Raw genomic sequence first — 14,194 nt, 5'->3', positions numbered from 1 at the left:
GATTGCGGCAGCTGAGCCCGAATGTGCAGAGCGGCAGCGCCTTGAGGCCCTCGTATTTGCCAATTACGGGTGGATTCTGCAGGTAAGGCAGCAATCGGGTGGCAGTTTCCTGACTGAGCGCCCCAACCACGTGAAAATAGCAGGTGGCGTCCGCGACGATATTGAGGAGTTCAAACTAGGCCTCAATGTGGGCAAACCACACTTGAGGCTGCACCGCCCGGAAAACAAGCAGTTTCAGGCCCACGGCGTTTTGCTGGGCGGGCGGGGCGTTGAGGTCTGCGGCGGTATTCATTGTTGGGGTCCGAAATCATGATCGGACCGGCGGGGTCACCACTTTGGCGAAACGAGCAGGTTGAGTAAAATAAATCTTTATTTGGAACGACAAACAAAAGAAGTATAACAAAACTGCATGCTGGGTCAGCCAAATATATTGAAGCACCTGCTACACGGGTGGAGCTCGAATAACTGAGGAACCAAAAGCCCGCGAAAACACACCCGTGATCACGTGACGGCGCCAGCCAATAGCGAGGGTTCGCATTGCCTCAAGCCACCACTAGGTGCCGCTACAGTACCTTCTAATCCAAGCAGCATTCTTGCAAACCTCTTCTTCACCCTCTACAAAACTTCCACATATTTATTGTAATGGGGTGGCCAGAACTGCACACAACATTCCAAATATGGCGTAACCAAAGTCCTATACAGCAACATTACTTCCGAACCCTTATACTCAATGTCCCAACCGATGAAGGAAAGCATACCATACACCTTTTTACCACTCTTATCTACTTAGCTTGCCATATGATACATATATCAACAGAGGTCCTACCACAGATCCTTGCAGAACACTGGTCTCAGACATCCAGTCAGAATAACACCCTTCCACGACAACCCTCTGTCTTCTATGGGTAAGTGAGTTCTGAATCCAAACAACCAAGGCACCATGGATCCCATGCATTTAAATTTTCTGCCACCTATGATGAGGGGGTTTATCAAATGCCTTACTAAAACCCATGTAGGCAACATCCACCCTCGTCTCATTGTTTACCTTCGTCACCATCTCGAAAAACTCTATCGTCTTTATGACATGGCATGCCACCGACAAAGCCATCAGATTGTGCCTAATTAGTCCATTTTCTTCCAAAAGAGAGTAAATCCAATTGTAAAGGATCCTATCCAATAGTTTTCCAACCACTGATCAGGACTCTCGCTTAACTTTCTTTCCCTGTTGCCAGCCGGGCAACCTCAGCAGCTTTTTAGGTTGCCAAATGACAGTTTCGGTGGTCATTTAAGATGGCTTGCGTGACGCGTGCGATAATGTGCTCGGACGAAGTGCGTAGTTACCAGTCGGAATTATGGTCAATGAAGCATTCAGATATTATTTCTGCTTCAAATAAAGTCACAAACTAAATATTTGAGGAAATATTATACAATAAAATTGCTCAAATGATAAGTTGCAAGAGAAGGACTTGCATACATGTCTCCACAAAGGAATAAAGAACACACACACATAGGGGAACAGATGGCTTGTTTTTACATGGAGGTGTTGATGTAAATACGCATCGCTTTGTTTGCTTTGAAGCGGCTATAACTGTCAGAGGTTGTATTTGGTTTAGGTTGGTGTTTAGAATGGAGGTTGTTAATGGGATCTTTCTCCAGGACATGGGCACGATTCTTCTTCCTTTGTGACACATCTCTGAGCTCGGCTGTGTCATGAAGTGGATTTATGGTTGTCTATATTGGGTTGTAGGCACCAAGGGTAGATACTAGTCTGTGAGATGGTTTGTGCTGTTTAAATGTATTTATGTTGAGATAAGAGTTAAGGCATAGGTGATGGTTGTGTGACCTTTGCAAAAGGGTTTCTTATGGTTATAGAAAACTGAGAAAGTAACTCTGTTTTGATAATCTTTCATTTGTTGTGTGGAATGCTATTAGTGAAGAGGCCTTACATTCCTTTCCTCCAGAGATGAGCAAGGGGGAGGCTAATACAGAATGAATTTAGACCCAAACTTGGGAAGAAGCAATCAAGTGTGACAATTAGTGGCCTTTGTGTGCTTGGAGTTGGGAATTGTGTGATTAGAAATAACTTAAGTCTTTACCGCTTTGTAAGAATGAGGCAAAACTCATATTTAATCTTTGTAATCCATAAGTAACTGTATTTTTAATATGTAGTTGTAAGGAAATTATTTATGAAGTGTATTGTGTTTTAATTACGATTGTAAGTACTGTATTAGACTTTGTTTAAATCTGAAGTTTTAGAAATAACTTTCTTTTCCAAAAGTGAAAATATGTTTTGTGTGTATGTGTTGTGTGATTGCTGTATGATGTGGATATTCTGAGAAGTGTTCTCTGAGAATTCGTTTTATATCTGTGGTTTTACTTTATTGAAATAAAATTATTTTGAACAAAGAGGTTGAAGAAACCTCAGAGGGGAAGAAGGTTGTAAAGTGGCCGGAAAAGGGAAAATCATGTGACTATACATGTTGTCAATCAATGGAAAGGATTTAGTTGATTGGTTAATGCAAATAAGTTAAATGTATGGTAAACCATAATGATTGGTTAATAGTTGTCCACTCCTTTTGTACCATCCTTGTCTATTACCTATATAATGTGTTACGTTTATAACAAAGTGGTAGTTCTTTCGACCTGCTCCAGAGTTTCTAACTCTGTTGGAAGGTTTAAAGAATTATCCAGCGCTGTCAGAATAAAGAATTGATTAGAACTCAGTTTAACATATTCAACAATCAAGACATGATATATACCACAATGACATGCAGCAAAATTACAATACATTATCTCATCTCTTTTTACACGTTGCGATGAATGCAATTTCTATTATCTCTTTCCACTTCCAAACAAAAATATGGTTATTCAGCGTATGATCAACCTCGGTGAGACCAAGTGCAGGCTTGGCGATCGCTTCACACAACACCTCCACTCAGTTCGCAATAACCAACCTGATCTCCCGGTGGCTCAGCACTTCAACTCCCCCTCCCATTCCGAATCCGACCTTTCTGTCCTGGGCCTCCTTCATGGCCAGAGTGAGGCCCACCGCAAATTGAAGGAACAGCACCTCATATTTTGCTTGGGTAGTTTACACCCCAGCGATATGAACATTGGCTTCTCCAATTTCAGGTAGTCCTTGCTTTCTCCTTCCCCTCCCATTCCCAGCTCTCCCACAGCCTACTGTCTCCGCCTCTTCCTTTCTTTTTCCCGCTCCCCACCCCTCCCGACATCAGTCTGAAGAACGGTCTCGACCCGAAACGTCGCCTATTTCCTTCGCTCCACAGATGCTGCCTCACCTGAGTTTCTCCACAATTTTTGTCTACCCATTCACACAAGTTCTGTTATCCCGCTTTCCTCACCCACTTCCTGCACATTAGGGGCAATTTTACAGAGACTTTGGGATGTGGGAGGAAAACCACATGCTTGCAGGGAGAATGGGCAAATTCAACACAGACAGTGCCCGAGAACAGGATCGAACACAGATCTCTGGCGTGTGAGGCAGCAAGTCCACCAGCTGTGCCTCTATATTTTATTTTCCAACACACAAAAAATTATACGTTGATAACTTTATTAAAAAAAAGAAACTATCTATTTTCAGGCTTAAATCTCTAAGTGACGCTATGTCCCCCTTTACAGCTACTGTATGTTTTAATTCAGTTCAAGGCTATTGGGGCAGTACATTGGACATAGATTTTCTGCCTAAAATTGCCAGAGACCTGGAATTGATCCAGAATATGGGTGCTGTCTGTATGGAGTTTTGTTTTCTCGTTTATAACATTGTTTACAGAGTACTATGTTTACATATTCTGTTGTGCTGCTGCAAGTAAGGATTTCATTGTTCTAACTGGGACGTTAGAGAATAACTGGGACGTGGGACTTACGTCGCTGATGTGTGGGATAGAACTAGAGTACGGGTGATCGGTGGTCGGCGTGGACTCGGTGGGCCGAAGGGCCTGTTTCCACGTTGTATCTTTAAATTAAACTAAAAACACTAAAACCAGAGGAAATGTAAAGAAGGGTTTCTACCCGAAACATCACCCAATTTTGTTCTATCCAGAGATGCTGGCTGCTCCATGGAGTTCCCCCGCACAATTAAAGCATGGAATAGCCCTCACCCTACCATAGGTACCAACCAGACGCAACTAAATTTAAGGTAGCTTTTTTTTCCCAAGAACCCTTTTTTGCTTAAGTCCAAGTCAAGAGTCAAGAGAATTTTATTGTCATGTGCCCAAGATAGGGCAACAAAATTCTTGCAGCACAACAGAATATGTAAACATAATACAGAACAGGAGATAAATGTTCAGTGTGTCTATATACTACAGACCATATATATACACAATAAATAAACAGATAAAATGCAATAGGCTGTTATTTTTCAGAGTTTGGTGGTGGTGGGTCCACCAATTTAAATACTATTTTGAATATTTTTGGAGGACCAGGAAAACAAGAATCAAGAGTTACTCCAGGGAGTTACTGCAGCTCCAGGGAGTGATTCTGCGTTGTTTTTCAGCGGTCGCGGTGAGGCAGCGACTGGACAGCAATAGCGGCCAGAACTCCCACAATGCAAAGGGAGGGAGAAAGTGGCTGACGCCAACCAGTTGCCGTGGCAGTGTGCATGTGCAGGGCCGCACATGCGCACAACCATGGCCAATTATGTGCTCGGCAGCCGCCCGAGCCAAGAGCCGCGAGCTAGCGCCGAGCGGAGACCCGAAATGGATGGCGGCCGGGTGTCCCGGTTGCTTGCCAAGCCGGGCAAAATGGCATGGCTTTTAGGTTGCCCGGCGGGACTGTAAGTTGCCATTGGCACCCGGGCAACCGCTAATTTCGAGCCCTGCTGATGTGATGCTCCCTGTCCATTAATTTCATGGATTATCTACTTCCCTTCTTAAATAAAGGAACACCGTTGGCTACTCTCCAGTCCTGGATCTTACCTGAGACTATAGAAGATACAAATATCTTTGTCAAATCTCTGCTCTTTCCTCTCTCAAATAAGTGGGATAGGTCCCATCAGGTCCTGGGAATTTGACTGCATGCTTTCAAGAGCCCCACACCACCTCTTTCTTGATTCAAACTGCCCTAGAATATTAGTATTCTCATTGGGCTCACAGTCCTCCTTGTTCTCCTTCTTGTTGAATACAGATGCAACATACTCATTTAGTAGCTTACCTACATCGTCTGTCTCCGACCATAAATTACCTTATTTATCCTTGAGCAGTCCTATCTTTTACTTGGTTACTCTCTTGTTTTTCATGTATGTGTACAAAGCCGTGGGATTTTTGTTAATTGTTCCTCAAAGCCCCCATCTAATTTCATCCTTTACATACATTCCTTTATCTTTTTGACCAAATTTACATGCCATCCTTAACCTTCCTTATAACTTGAAAGTGCTGGACCTGAACTCTGATCAGGTAGACTTTAAACAACTCTCACATGTCAGATGTGGACTTGCCTACTAACAACTGCTTCCAATTTACTCTTCCAAGTTCCTGTCTAATAATAATTTAATCTGCCTTAGCCCAATTTAGTACCTTCCCTCAAGGTTCAAAATTATCGTTATTCATAACTCTCTAAACTTATGGTTGTTATTACTGTTTCTATTGAAACACCAGTCACCTGGCAAGGCAGATTTCCCAGAACAAGGTCCAGTATGGTCCTTCCTCGTGTTGGACTATTTACATACTGTTTCAGGAAACCCTCAGATACACCTACAGATTTTGCCCCGATTAAGCCTTTTGCACTGAGCAAGTGGCATTGCACAGTGGTGCAGCGGTAGAGTCGCTGTCTTAGAGACCCGGGTTCGATCATGACTATGGGTACTGTCTGTATGGCGTTTGTGCGTTCTCCCTGTGACCGTGTGGCTTTTCTCCAGGTACTCCAGTTTCTTCCCACATTCCAGTCGTACAGGTTAATTGGCTTCTGTAAAATTGTCCCTAGTGTGTAGGATAGAACTAGTGTGTATGTGTGATTACTGGTCGACGTGGACACAATGGGCAAAAGGGCCTGTTTCCACGCTGTATCTATAAACTAAACTAGACTAATGTCCAAGACATTAAAATCGTTTCTAGACCTCACTATCTCCATCGCAAGTAACAGACTACTGACCGACATCAACTACAAACCCACTGACTCCCATGGCTTTCTGGACTACACTTCTTCCACCCTGCTTCCTGTAAGGACTCTATCCCCTACTCCCAATTCCTCCGTCTACGCCGCATCTGCACCCAGGATGAGGTGTTCCAAACCAAAGATGTCCTCTTTCTTTAGGGAACAGCGATTCCCGTCTTCGACTATAGATGATGCTCTCACCAGGGTCTCCTCTATATCCCGTAGCTCCGCTCTCACTCCCTGTCCTCACCTTCCACCCTACCAGCCATCACATGCAACAGATAATCCTCTGACATTTTCGCCACCTCCAACGGGATCCCACCACTGGCCACATCTCCTCCCCTTTTGGCTTTCCGAAGAAACTGCTCCCTCCGTAACTCCTTGGTCAATTCGTCCCTTCCCATCCAAACCACCCCCCCCCCTGGCACTTTCCCTTGCAACCGCAGGAAATGCTACACTTGTCGCTTTACCTCCCCCCTTGACTCCATTCAAGGACCTAAGCAATCTTTCCAGGTGAGACAGAGGTTCACCTGCGCCTCCTCCAACCTAATCTATTGCATCCGCTGTTCTAGGTGTCAACAGCTCTACATCGGTGAGACCAAGCGCAGACTTGGCGATTGCTTCGCACAACACCTCCGCTCAGTTAGCATTAATCAACTTGATCTCCCGGTGGCTCAGCAATTCAACTCCCCCTCTCATTCCGAATCTGCCCTTTCTGCCCTAGGCCTCCTCCATGGCCAGAATGAGTCCCACCACAAATTGGAGGAGCAGCACCTCTTTCGCTTGGGTAGTTTACACCCCAGCTGTATGAACATTGACTTCTCCAATTTCAGGTCATCCTTGCTTTCTCCCTCCTTCCTCTCCCTTTCCCAGCTCTCCAACAGCCCACTGTCTCCGCCTCTTTTTTTCTTCTTCCCGCCCCCCCCCCCCCCACCCCCACACCCCCACATCAGTCTGAAGAAGGGTCTTGACCCGAAACGTCACCTATTCCTTCGCTCCATAGATGCTGCTTCACCCGCTGAGTTTCTCCAGCATTTTCGTCCACCAAGGGAATACTGGGGATGCTAAATTCACCCACAACAACAACCCTGTTACTTTTGCATCTTTCCGTATTTGACTACATATCTGTTCCTGTACTTCACGCTCAATATCCATTCTGAACTTTCATATTTTTTAGCCTTTTTATCCAGAAATGTATTGAATACCTCTCTGCATGTTTGCATTGTATTGACTGTGTAAATATTCTCTCTGCAATATTAATTAATTTACATTTTATTATTTGTTGGCAAACATGATATTGGTACTGATCGAATTGCGTACTTCCCATGTAATTCTTGCCTCATCCCAGTTGTTAAAATACTGAGGAGAGTGGAATCAGCAGAATGGAAGTCTGGCTGTCAAAAAGAGGCAGAGGAAAACAATCTCTTGCATTAATGATGTAGAAATAGGCACTTTGTCATAATGTGAAAGTGAAAATAACTTGACAACTGTAGATGGCTGCCGGAAGAATGTTTGTTATTTTAGTCTAATTAAATGAATAAAATTACATGTTAGACAGGACAGAATCAGGCATTCTGCCAATATTTATGACGCAGTTGAGCCTCCTCTCACCCTGCCCTTTTATTTGTGCTCCTTTATTTCCCCCCCTTAGATTTAATAAAAATCACTTGTCTCAACTGTTCCCTGTGGTAGCCAGCACCACATTCTCAGTACTCTGTGCTCTAAGAAGTCCTATTTTTCTCAGTCCCATGAGTGGAAATGTCTTTCGTCTACCACATCAAAACGTTCCTTAAATAAATCTTTACGCTAACTTCTCAGTTCTTCGAGAGCTAAGCTTTGCATTCTTTCTTGCTAGTGATAAAAATTCAAAACCTTGTAAATCCTTTTTCAAGTCCCGACTCAAAATGTTGCTCATTCATTCCCTCCACAAATGCTGCCTGATCCGATGAGTCATTTCAGCACTTTGTACATTGTTCAATATTCCAGCATCTGCAGCTTCTTGTGTCTCCTTGGAAATCTTTTCTTTATGTTATATTTTTGATAATTTTTTTGTATAACAGTGACAGTTTGATAGAAATTTAGCAGTCTTTTTAAGTTTTATCCACGAGAAATAATCCCTGGTGCTTGGTTTGGTTACTTGTAGTCTGAATTGCTCTTCCACCCAATCTAACTCCCTCTCTCCATTGTGCACTGACCCAAGTTCAATTGATTCTCTCACGTTGATTCACTCTTTCTCACACACTGACTCACTCCCACTCACACACTGACACACTCTCACATTTGCACACCAACTCACTCCGCTGCACACATACTCACTCTTATCCACACTGATTCACACTCTCCCTCATTCACTTGCACATTGACTTGCTCTCTCCATCAAACACTAACACACATCCCCAACCGTTTCATCTTCTCCCGCGCACCCTTCGTATACTCACTCCCTTGCTGGCACAGTACCTCTCCCTTGCAGGTTGATTCATTCCCCCATGATTCAATCCTCTGTGCAATGACTTACTCTTGCCATTGTGTACTTTTTCCTTTCCACATACACTGACACTTTCTCCCACATCAACTTAGTCTCTTCCTCACACTGAATTGTTTTCTTCCCTCACACACTCGCTTTACCCTTGATACATTGACTCACAGCCAAAAGCATCTCCCTCCTTCCTTCCCAACTGGCCATCACAATCCTGATCATCACTGACCACGATATAATGCTCCAACTAACCATCAGACCCAACTACATATCCATCCACTTCTCTGACTACCTCCATCCACCTGCGCGAACTCTGCGCAAACTACTGACACTCCCTCCTGGCTATCACAGCCCCCAACATTGACTCCCCACCCCTGCAACTGACCATCACATCTCCACATCATCTATCACATTACTTGTCGTCATTGCAGTCCTGATTACCAACCAAAATCTCAAACCAAATATAACCCAATACTCCACTTTTCGATTAACACGCACTTCCCCCATCCCACGGGGGAGGGGTGATGTGGGGGGAGGGAGTGAGTGGGGGTGAGGGGGTGTGTGGGGAGGTGGGTTGTGGGGGGAAGGGTTGCGGGGGGAGGAGTGTATGGGTGGGGGGGGGGCAAAGGGGGTAATAGAGGGTAGTTATTAACGTTTAAAAAATGTTGAGATTCTCTCTGCTCCCTCTGCTGGTGGGAGGGTGAGGGACTATAAAACCCGGAAGTGTTGAGCCACAGTCAGTCTCTGCAAGATGGGGGAAGTGAGAGGGTCACGTCTCTCAGTGTGAGCTGTGAATAACGCTGAACACATGTCTACTAAACTGTGACTGTAGTTTTACTGACCTTGAGTGCCCTTAATGTGATTTGAAAATGAAAATGTGGTTGGTTTGAAGTAAAAGCACTGCAAATGGTTGGTGGCGGTTTGGGTTGAAGTAAAAGCACTGCAAGTGGTTGGTGGGGATTTGGGTTGAAGTAAAAGCACTGCAAATGGTTAGTGAGGGTTTGGGTTGAAATAAAAGCACTGCAAATGGTTGGTGGGGGTTTGGGTTAAAGTAAAAGCACTTCAAATGGTTGGTAGGGGTTTGGGTTGAAGTAAAAGCACTGCAAATGGTTGGTGGGGGTTTGGGTTGAAGTAAAAGCAATGCAAATGGTTGGTGGGGGTTTGGGTTGAAGTAAAAGCACTGCAAATAGTTGGTGGGGGATTGGTTTGAAGTAAAAGCACTACAAATGGTTGGTGGGGGGTTGGGTTGAAGTAAAAGCACTGCAAACGGTTGGAAGTCTAAACTTGACAACTTCCTGTTTGCACTGTGTATTGATTTTAAATAAAACGCTACCACTTACGGCTGTGATTTTTGGCCATCTTACTCAGTCCCCCTCCGCTCATCAGGTGCAGAGGATTCTTCCCATCAATGAAAAATAAAAGTGTTATTAGTGTTTAAAAAATCTCTCTCCAGTCAATCACGCCATGAAGGCCACACCTTTTCCGGTGGGAGGTGGGATTATAAAACCCAGAAGTGTGGATGTGGCTCAGTCTCTGCATGATGGGGGAGGGGGAGGTCATGACTGTCTGAGCTGTGAATCAACTGAACATACTGATTGTCTACTGAACTGTGAGTGTGGTGTTTTGTGTGGTTTTATGGTGGTTTTATGGTGGTTTCACCCTGCTTGAAATGGTATGAAACTGCATTTGATTGTGGATCAGGGTACAATAGAGGATCTGAATGTGTGGCTGAGGAGCTGGTGCAGGGGGCAGGGATTTAGATTCTTAGACCACTGGGATCTGTTTTGGGATGAGAGTGAATTGTACAAAACGGATGGGTTGCACCTTAACAGGCGGGGGACCAGCATTCTGGCAGGCAGGTTTGCCACTGATACACGGGTGGGTTTAAACTAAATAGTTGCTCAGTTGGTGAGGGATGAAATTCAGTCCCTTGCGAGGGGTGACATAGGGACTGAAGATGTAGAGTCGCTGTGGATAGAATTGATCCATTGTATAGGTAAGAAGACAATTATGGGAGTTATCTACAGGCCCCCAAACAGTAGCCTGGATAAAGGGTGCAAGTTGCAGCAGGAGTTAAAATTGGCATGTAGCAAAGGTAATGCCACTGTAGTTATGGGAGATTTCAATATGCAGGTAGACTGGGAAAATCAGGTTGGTTCTGGACCCCAAGAAAGGGAGTTTGTAGAATGCCTCCGAGATGGATTCTTAGAGCAGCTTGTACTGGAGCCTACCAGAGAGAAGACAATTCTGGATTTAGTGTTGTCTAATGAACCAGATTTAATATGGGAACTCAAGGTAAAGGACCATAATATGTTTTAATCTGCAATTTGAGAAGGAGAAGGTTAAATTTGAAGTGTCAGTGTTGCCGTTGAACAAAGGGGACTATGAAGGCATGAGAGAGGAGATGGCCAAGGTCGACTGGAAAAGGAATGACGGTGGAACAGCAATGGCAGGAATTTCTGGGCATAATCCAGAAGATGCAGGATCATTTCATTCCAAAGAGGAAGAAAGATTCTAAGGGGAGTAAGAGGCAACCGTGGCTGACAAGGGAAGTTAGGGATGGAATAAAACTAAAAGGTGTATAACATAGCAAAGAGTAGCGGGAAGCCAGAGGATTGGGAAACTTTCCCAATGACAACAGAAGGTAACAAAAAGGGCAATACAGGGTGAAAAAATGATGTACAAGGTTAAGCTGGCCAAGAATATAAAGAAGGATATTCTCTGCCACAGAAGTCAGTAGAGGCCAATTCACTGGATGCATTTAAAAGAGAGTTAGATTGAGCTTTTGGGGCTAGCGGAATATGGGGAGAAGGCATGCACGGGTTACTGATTGTGGAAGATCAGCCATGATCACAATGAATGGTGGTGCTGGCTTGAAGGGTTGAATGGCCTCCTCCTGCACCTATTTTTTTTCTATGTTTCTATGTAATGTGTGAGGCCAGTTTTTCACACACACAGTGATGGGTGCCTAGAACGCATGGACAGGAACAGTGGTGGAAGCAGTGACATTTAATTATTCTTTAGATAAGCAAATGCCTATGCAGGGAATAGAGGGATTTGGATCATATGCAAATGGAGGAGGTTAGTTTAATTTGGCATCAGGTTCAGCACAAATATTATGGGCCAAAGAGCCTGCTCCCATGCAGTATTATTCTATATTCAATGTAATATAAAACTTTGTATAATTTGTAGTACTTGTGCGGAGCTTTGACCATGAAACAGAGATAATCAATAATGCTGAGAACTACATTAGGATTGTTTCATTACACTAATTAATTTGGATTTCATCCAACTGAAAATATTTTTTTCTCTCCAATGTTAAGTGCTATTTAAAATTAGTTATGTTTAGTTGGAATTTATGTTAGGCACTGCTTAACTGAATACCACTAATTTACCATGCAAATTACTTAGGCACAGCCAAAACACACATTGTACACAGCATGCATTACTCCTGACAACATTTCCAAGCATATTACGGAAAAGATCAATATCAACTCCCATGCAACTCATTTTCTGATACACTCTGCTGACATTGTATCACACATGCCCGCTTAGGAAACAGAATGGGTCACTCATAGGCAAGCTGCCTTGGATGGCACCTCAGGCAACACATGTTAGAAGTGCAACTTTAATTTTTGTGGTGGACTCAGTTGCACTCAAGCTTGGAGGCATGCTGGGATCACGGGAGTGGAGGCTAAGGTACACGCACAGATTTTTGAGTGCCTAAGAAACATTTTTACCTTTTTGCCCCAGTGCTTCAGTGTCAGTCTCATTAGTTGAGCCACACAAACAGGAGCTCCAGTAGAAGTCTGGTGTCAGGATCGACAAGTAAGAGGACATCAAGAGAGGAGGCGAAGAAGGACTCGTTGCTGCAGACTTTAGTATTAAAGGTACATAGGCTTTGCATGATGAAGTGGCATAGTGGTACCATAGGTGGAGCTGCTGACACACAGCTCCAGTGACTCATGTTCAATCATATCCTCAGATGCCTACTGTGCAGAGTATGCTCATTCATCTTGTGACCACATCGGTTTCCTCCAACTTCCCAAAGACGTACAGGTTGGAAAGTTACTTTTTCCATTGCAAATTGTAGGTGAGTGGTAGAATCTGGGTGGGGTTGATGGATATGTGGGGAGAATAAAACAGGATTAGTGTAATTAGTGTGAATGGCTGTTTGATGCTTGGTATGGATTTGGGGGGGGGGAGTTGAAGGCTTATGTTTCCATGCAGAATACTTTATGGTTATATAATAACACAGCAGGTGGTGGTACTGCCTTATAGCTCCAGGGACAGTAGGTTAATTTCAACCTTGTGCTATCCGTGTGAAATTTGAACATTCTCCAAGAGTCCATGTGATTTGTCCCAAAGGTTCTGGTTTCCTCCCGCATCCCAAAGATGTGCCGGTAGTTGATTAATTAGTACTGTAAATTTTTGCTAGTGTAAATGGGTTGTAGGAGAATCAGAGGGGAGCTAATGGTTTGCCTGAGAGAAAATAGGTTACAGGGAATAAGCGGGGAAATGGGACTGCCGCGAGCTCTCTGAGAGTCAGCACAGACTCAATGGGCCGGAGCTAATTAGGTGCAACAAAATGTCAATGGAAAAGACCTATTAGGTTTAGCTGAGAGACCAATAACCTGTATATATTAAGTTAAATGATAAAAAGATTATTGTCTGTTGAGGAAAATGTTTTTTCATAACGATTATTAAGAATCTGATATACTCCTGAAAAATGTGGTGAAGGCACACGACAGAAGGGGGAGGAGTTGCACAGTTTGATACCCACAGGGGAAAAGGATCTCCTGTGACGTTCTGTGCTGCATCTTAGTGGAACCAGTCTGTTGCTGAAGGTTCTACTCAGGTTGACCAGTGTGTTATGGAGGGGGTGAGCTGTATTGGCAAAGATGCTCCACAGTTTGAGGAGCATTCTCCCCTTCATGACCATCTCCAGTGAAACCAACGCCACCCCCAGGATGGAGTGCCTTCCTGATGAGCTTGTTAATTCTGTTGGTGCTGCAACCTTCGCCCTGCTACCCCAGCACACAGCACCAAAGAAGATGGCACTGGCCACCACTGATTGGTGCAACATCTGTAGCATCTTACTGCAGACATTGAAAGAGCAGAGCCTCCTCAGAAAGTACAGACTTCAATGTCTATGTCTACCCTTTAAGAGATGGAGTCCTGACTATGCACAAGATCAAATGAGTAGTTGCAAGATGTTCAGTTGATGACAACCTGCAATAAAGCACTACTGCAACAATTAAACACAAATGTGTTGCTGCATCATAATGGGCCTGTACAACTTAGGCAACTTTTTATACGACTGCAGGAGACCATGCGGTTGCCAAATGGTCACTACATGGTCGCAGGGTGGTTGCCAGGTAGTCGCCTTCATGGTCGGGAGGAGTTCCCGCATTCTGGGAACTCATTATGGTCGCCGCAAATTTTTCAACATGTTGAAAAATTAGCGGCGACCAGAATGAAGCTGCCATGGAGTAGCAAGAATTCTCGTGCCGTAGCTGCAGTGGTGGTTCGCAGGAGGTCAAAGGTTGTCGTAGGTTCTTGTAGGTTGTAGCCGGTGCTGACCGGTGAATTTCATTGGCTCATTGGGGA

Source organism: Amblyraja radiata, chromosome 7 (assembly GCF_010909765.2).
Source record: "Amblyraja radiata isolate CabotCenter1 chromosome 7, sAmbRad1.1.pri, whole genome shotgun sequence".
Classification (NCBI taxonomy): domain Eukaryota; kingdom Metazoa; phylum Chordata; class Chondrichthyes; order Rajiformes; family Rajidae; genus Amblyraja; species Amblyraja radiata.
The sequence above is the reverse complement of the archived record's forward strand: the minus strand, read 5'-3'. Positions refer to the sequence as shown.